The sequence below is a fragment of the Antechinus flavipes genome, chromosome 2 (assembly GCF_016432865.1).
Source record: "Antechinus flavipes isolate AdamAnt ecotype Samford, QLD, Australia chromosome 2, AdamAnt_v2, whole genome shotgun sequence".
NCBI lineage: Eukaryota > Metazoa > Chordata > Mammalia > Dasyuromorphia > Dasyuridae > Antechinus > Antechinus flavipes.
Genome location: NC_067399.1, coordinates 218524195 through 218531180, shown reverse-complemented (window position 1 = coordinate 218531180; position 6986 = coordinate 218524195). Strand labels below are relative to the sequence as shown.

Here is a 6986-nt window from a genome sequence, read left to right as displayed (position 1 = left end):
GACACTCCCTAGAACTTATCTAAGTTACAGACTAGTTGTGATCTGTATTTAGTAAGCCTTTTGAATTGCCGGAGGGTAAGTGAGGTAAATTTATGTATCTCTTCAAGACACTATTTCAGTACCGTGAACTCTAATTCTGGCAATGCAATACTACAGGTAAAAAGGGTTTTTAAAACTTCAAAACTTCATTCTTTCCTCGATATGAAGCTCTCAAGCCTTCCACACTTTCACAGGCAATCTTCATGAGTAGATGTCCAAAAACATTCTTGATCAGGTGATCAACTCTTTGGTTTGATAAGCCTTTCTGAATTTCAGTAGATTGAATATTCTTGGGGTGATAGTCCATTGCTGAGGCCAAATAAGGAGTCTATAAAATGTAAAAACACATTTTAATTCTTTACTCTCTTTCCCATACATTATGCTTATTTTCTGTCTTCCTAGGTCCTAAATGAAAAAAAGATGAGAGACAGATAGACACACATATACACAGAGTCAGAGAGACAGAGATAGAGGCAGGGAGACAGGGAGAGAGAGAGAATCAGAAACTATTTTATATTGTGTATAATTCTCCTTGTGACAAGCACATATATTAACCTTTTAGGGGGAATACTAAGATTTATGGAAGGAATCTCAGAGGAACTTCTAGCTCAACCTCCTCACATAATAGATGAAGAAAATGGAACTCAGGTCAATTAACGAACTTGACTAAAGTTTCATTTGTGTCAGAAGATAGTTCTCTGTTTGACTCTAAAACTAGTGCTCTTCTTATGGCATTAGAAGAAATAGATGGCATATATAATGAGCAGAGAAGTTATCTTCTCCATAGGTCCTGGTGATATTCAACAGACAACTAGAATAAAGTAGAAGTGACATTTGTTTCCACTTCTGATTTCCTTTCCCTATATTTTGCATTTCTTTTCTGTAGATAGAGATAAATAGATAAGGAAGATGAGGACTGCCAAATTCCTTTTTAGGGCATTCAAGAATCTCTAAAATCTAATATTACCTATTTTTCTAAACATTGCATATGACACCTCTCCACTCACTCTATGCTCTAGTCAAACTGTTAGTCTTTGGTCTCCCTTTTCCCAAGTCCCTTGGTTGTTTCTTAGGTGTAGAACATCCTTCGCATTTTCAACTGGTAGTTGTTATTCAGCTGTTTTCCTCATGTCCTATTCTTTGTAACCATTTGTGGAGTTTTCTTAATAAGGATATTAAGAGTTGTTTGCTATACCTGTTAGTAGCCTTAAAATTCCTTGTGCTACTTCATTCAAAAAGTCTTTCCAAATTCCCCTATTAATAATGATCTTCTATCTCAGAGCTTAGGGCAGCTAAGTATTCCACTGGACAGAGTGTTAGGCTTGGGGGCAAGAATACTTAACTTGTTGAGTTCAAACCCACCCTTAAACACATGCTAAGACTCTGGACAAGTCACTTGACCCTGTTCCTTAGATTCCTTATATGTATAATAAACTGCAAAAGAAAATTGCAAATCACTCTAGTATCTCTACCAAGAAAACCCCAAATGGGGTCATGAAAAGTCAGAGACAATTGAAAAACAACTGAACAACAAATCTCAGAGCTCACATGGCACTTGGTTTTACAGCTCTCTAATCAATTCAGCCAGAACTTATAAAGGGCATATACTTGTAAGGTACAATGTTTCATCTAGAGGGATAGCTAGAGAGCAATCCATATGAAAAATATCTGAGGATCCTAAAGGGCTGCAAACTTAATATGAGTTGGCAGTGAGTTATGGTAGCCAAAAAAATTAATGCCATCTTAAACTGAATTAATTAGTGTCCAGAAAACAAGAAGTGGTAGTCTCATTGTGCCCTGCCCTGATTAGACATACTCGGACTACTGTGTTCAGTTCTGGCTGCTACATTTTAGGAAGAATGTTGATAAGCTAAAGGAGGAGATTTTCAGAGGTTGTTCAGAAGCAAGATGGTGACAGGGATTAGCATCAATATCATATGAGGATTGGATAAAGAAATTGGAGACTGTTAATCATCTTCAAGTATTTTGAAGAATTAATATTATATATATGAACAAATGTGATGACCGCGTATTTAAAATCAGCTGGAGTCAGGAATTCAAGTTAAGGGGAAAATCTTCAATCTGTATTCTTTTTGAGGTGAAGGGGGATTGCGATAACAATATTGGCAGCTGCAACAGGAAGCCAGCTAGCAGAGGTGAAAAGGAATTGCCAGTGAAAGGGGATTGGAGGTGAAGGGAGGTCTCGATAGCAATGCAAGCAGCTGTGTCAAGAAACCAGCTAGCAGTCTCTCTTTCCGCTTCCCTTTCCACCCCTCTGCCTCCACCCACCAAAATCGTCATTTCCTATACAACACATAAGGACTTGCACAAAGAGTGGGCAGGGGCCATTCTTTCTCCAAGCTTATATATTAATAGAGTATGGTCCAATTACTATTTAGCCTCACATGCTTGGGACCTCAGTGCATCAACTCAAGCCTCAGCCCATTACAAACAAAACTCATGGAGTTGCCAAGGTTGGGTAAGCAATAAGTATTAGAGGATTACTCTTGTTCTTGGTTCCAGAAGGCAGACTTGAAAGCAATGGTCAAAGTTGCCAAAAAATAGATTTAGGTTTGATCTAAGGAAAAATTTTTCTAACAGAGCTGTCATAAAGCAAAATGTGATGCTTCAGGAGGTACTGAGTTCCTCTTACTATAATTTTACTAGGCATGGAAGGATAAGTACTTGTTGAAGATTTAGAGGGATTCCTGGACAGATTGGGAGTGTACTCTAGATGACCTCTGAGGTCCCTCTCAAACTTTGAGATTCCATGATTCTTTAAACAAGTCCCCTAGTCTCAAATTCAGTGTTTTTGCACACTGTAAGTACTTAGTAATTACTTCCTGAATAAATAACCCAGTTGTTCTAATTATATTGTGCATTATAGTTATCAGTATTAGTGTCTCATCTTGCTATCTCTCCAAGAAGAATCACAAGTAATCTTTCCATTAGGCATTTAACAATTACTAGTTGGAATGATATGAAGTGAATTAAAAACTGTAAAATAGTTAATGAAAACAAGATTCAGGGGGACTTCATTAGTATTGGTACTCTTGGAATAGAGACCTTCCAGATTGGAATCCCATATGTGATCCTTACACATGTAGAGATGGACACCTGTCCAGGCTTGTTTTCTCATTTCCAACACAGGAGGAAATAATCCCTGTGACCTCACACAATTGTGTGCATCATTTAATGGTTAGTTGATAGGTGATTAGTTTTGCCGGACTGAATTTGCCAGTTTCTCTTTCTTTCTCTCCTCTGTCTCTGTGTCGGTATGTCTCTGTCAGTCTTTCTCAAATTAAATGGGATGGCTTGTTATGCTTGGAATGTTCTATCTTGGCTCCACCTCCTGGTTTCCCTGGCTTCCTTCAAGGCTTGGGTCAAATCCTACCTAGGGCTAAAAGCATTTTCCTATAAACTGCCACCCAACTAATTTCACTCTCGTTCTCTATCTCCCACCCCCCTTTTTTCCCCCCTTTCTGCTCTCCCCCCTCCGACAAGCTAGTTTTTCTTTTGAGTTTACCTCCAGTTTAACCAGCATATAGCTTGTCTCCCACACTGTTGTTTGCATGTTATCACCCGCGTTAGAATTCGAGCTTTTGAAGGACTGGGTTTGTTTGTGTTTTTGCCTTTATTTGTATACCCAGTGCTTAGCACAGAGCCCGGCAAGTAAAGAGCTTAATAAAAGCATATTGACTTCCTGAGTGGAGAAGGATGGAGGAATATAATGGGGAACGAAGCTGATGCTAAAAACTACAGCAATAATCCAAAAAAACAAAAAAGAAAACAGATAATGTGTGTAAAACAGAAGGATAAGGCAGTCAAAAAGAATCTTTTGGAATCTCTGGGCCTGTGTTCCCGCCGAGGTTGTTTTCTCATTTATGAAATGAAAGAGCAGGACGGGTTGAACTTCTAAATTCCCTTTCGGTTCTTACAGAACATTTAGATTCCATGGTTAGGGTAGCTAGGCGCCAGTTTATAAAGCACTGGGCTTGTAGTCTGGAAGATCAGAGATCAAATTCAGCTGCAAGCACTTCCTAGCTGTGTGACCCCAGGCAAGTCACTTAACTTTGCCTCAATTCCCTCATCTATCTATAAAATGAATTGGAGAATGGTAAACAACTTTAATAATTTTACCAAGAAAACTTCAAACGGGTCATGAAGAGTTGAACATGACTTAACCACACCAAAATCCCGTATCATCGTCATCATGGTGTCATTTAGTAGGGGAGTGTGTGTATATGTGTGCAACGATCCTTGGAAAACGAGAGGCATTATCTTTAGGATTTATTTTATAGTAGTAGTGAAGTTCAAATGAGCTAGTGTTCGGAAAACAACATATGTTCACTAGCTTTATAAATGTTAGCTGCTATTATTCTGATGATGTCCTGAATGAGGGGCCGGGACCGGGGCGCCAAGGATGGAAGGAGGAGAGGCTAGGTGAGTCGCAGAGAGCCAGTAGGGGCCCTGCGACAGGCGACCTGGTACCGTATGCAAATCCGCAGGCAGGTGGGGGCAGTGAAGCCACCTCCCGAGTGCTGCTCGGGGATAAAACGCCAGGCGGGCGGGGCGGGGCCGGCGGGAGCAGCTGGAGCCTCAACCGCCTGGGAGCCGGGGCTCGCGCGCACCAGGGACTTATCTGGGCAAAGGGGGTAGCATCTGCCCTCCAGCGACCCCGGCAGCCAGCAGCGGGAGGCAGCCCAGCACTCCCCAGTCCCATCCCAGCAGTGCCCAAAGCTATTCCCCGAAGGAGCGGAGGTGCTCCCACCCAAGGCTACCCAGGCGGATCGTCCGCATCGTCCCGAACCCGAGCTCGCGTCCGCCCCGCGTCTCCAGTCTCTCTGTCCTTAGACCTTCCGACGCACCCTGGCATGCGAGGCTCCTTCATTTTACGCCAGGTAAGACCCAGGAAAAATTGGGCAAGTATTGCCGTGAGAGAGGGTGGGTGAAGAAGGGAACCAGCAAGTACGGAGAATCCAGACCAATCGCGACTTGGAAAGAGGGAGAAGGAGAAAAGGAAACTTCCACCCACGTTTATATTGGCTCCAGTTTTACTTGGGACTTTTTCTCCGTCATTTCTGAATGGGAAGTCAAGGATCCAGGTGGCTCACATTTCTACAGCTCTTTCAGGTTTAGCAGTCGCTTGTCTCACTGCGCTCATGTGAGGCAGGTAGCGCAGGTAGTATTATCTGGTTTTGACAGCGGGGAAACTTTAGTTCAGAGGTGAAGGTCACAGGGCTGGTAAGGGTCAGAGTTCGAACTGGAACCCATCTGCCAATCGAGACCACTGCGTCTCGCTGCCTCTTCTATAGAACGCTTTAAGTTCCTTTCCAGCTGACAATCTTCTGAATTGCCACATGAACATCAGGCAATTCAGGTCGCAGGTGGTACCTCTTCAGAGCCCTGAGAGTGGGAACAATCCATGCCCAGATACTTTTCAATAAAAATAGAATGAAATCCATTTTATAATGGTTTTAAAAGCAATTAGGGTTCAGGCGACTTAAAACTGCCTCGTAGAATTATATATATTTCTTTTAGAGTTTTGGTGTTTTTGTTTTTTAATCCATATATTTTATCCCTCTTATCTCCCACCTTCGTCATCTAAGCAGGTATTAATAGGAGGAGGTACTTGAGAGGAAGGACTGATAAACACTTCGAGGGAGGGGAGACAATGGAAAGAAGAAATGTGTGTGGGTGTATTTGTGTTCGAATGAGCAGAACTAATAGGTTTTAGTGGTAAGAACACTTGGGCAGAAACTCCTAGGTACCAGCATTTAGAAACCTGTCTAGCTATAAGCTACTTCTCTGAAAGTAAGACATACCCCATCCTTTGAAGACCAGATTAAGAGTTTTTCTCAAGAGACTTTAATGAAGGCATATATAATTTTGTGAGTCTTCAGTTGTCATTCATGTTTGAACTGCAAAGATGTGTAGAAGATCATATATTCCACTCCTTTAATTTTAGAAACAATGAAATTGAAGCACATAGGGAAAATGTCTTGTTCAGCTAAAAAACAAAAATTATTAAATGGCAGAGCTAGAATTCAAACCCAGGCCTTTTCGTGACAAATCTAATACTTAAGCTACTAAAATTTCTTTGCCAAAGGAGGAAAATCCTAATTTTTTACTTCCCTTTCCCCCCCAACTTGATATCCCACCCTTCCTTCCAAAATCAGTTTTTCAGTACATCCAAATGCAGTCTATTCAAAAGGTGGCTATCATGTTAAAGGAACATCAAGTTCCCAAGGTAGGCCTCCTGATTATTACAGGTTTTTATGAGGTCATATGGGGATTTGTCACTGGAATGGGGTGGAGGGAAAGGAAATGGAAAACCTCCTTCTGCTCTTCCACCTCCACCTCCACCACCACCTACTCCTCCTCCTTCCCAGGAACCAGTTGGAACAACCCGAGAAAGAAGTCACTGCTAAAGCCTTTCTTTAACTTTCAGGAAGCCAATCTCCTGACTCGGCTCACAGTCCTTTGGGACTAGGTTCTTCCAAGTAAATGGACAACTTTAGGACTATAGAATTTAAAGTGGAAAGCAGTTTTCAAGATTATACAATTTTAATGGTGAAAATCAACTTCAGTGACCATTTGGTTCAATCCACATCAGAGAGCAGAATGCCTGAAAAGTGGTCAACCAGCCTCTGCTTGAAGACCTCTCCGGAAGGGGAACTAAGTCACCTCTTGAGAGAGCTGATAATACTCTTCAGCAATTTTAATTGCTTGTGGATTTTTCCTTAAATTTGCCTCTTTACAAATTCCATCTATTGTTCCTGGTTTTGTCCATCAGTAAATCAGTTAATAAACATATTAAGTGCTAGTTATGTGCCAGGTACTATGCTAAAAGTTTTAATTATTTATCTTGTTCTCCTGAGTCTTCTAGTCTGTGAGCTAAATTTTCCCATTTCCTTTAAACAATAAGCGTATGACTTGAACAACTA

The 6986-nt window shown here is 41.3% G+C and overlaps 1 protein-coding gene across 2 annotated transcripts in view; it reads left to right on the top strand.

Annotated features, from left to right (window-relative positions):
• Window positions 1–4601: 4601 nt before the first annotated feature.
• The window catches only part of LOC127548686 (V-type proton ATPase subunit C 2), a 54382-nt gene continuing 51997 nt past the window's right edge, over window positions 4602–6986 (top strand). For both annotated transcript variants that reach the window (XM_051976196.1, XM_051976195.1), the window contains exon 1: window positions 4602–4940. The gene's annotated coding sequence lies outside the window, so the exon portion shown is untranslated. The remainder of the gene's footprint in view (window positions 4941–6986) is intronic.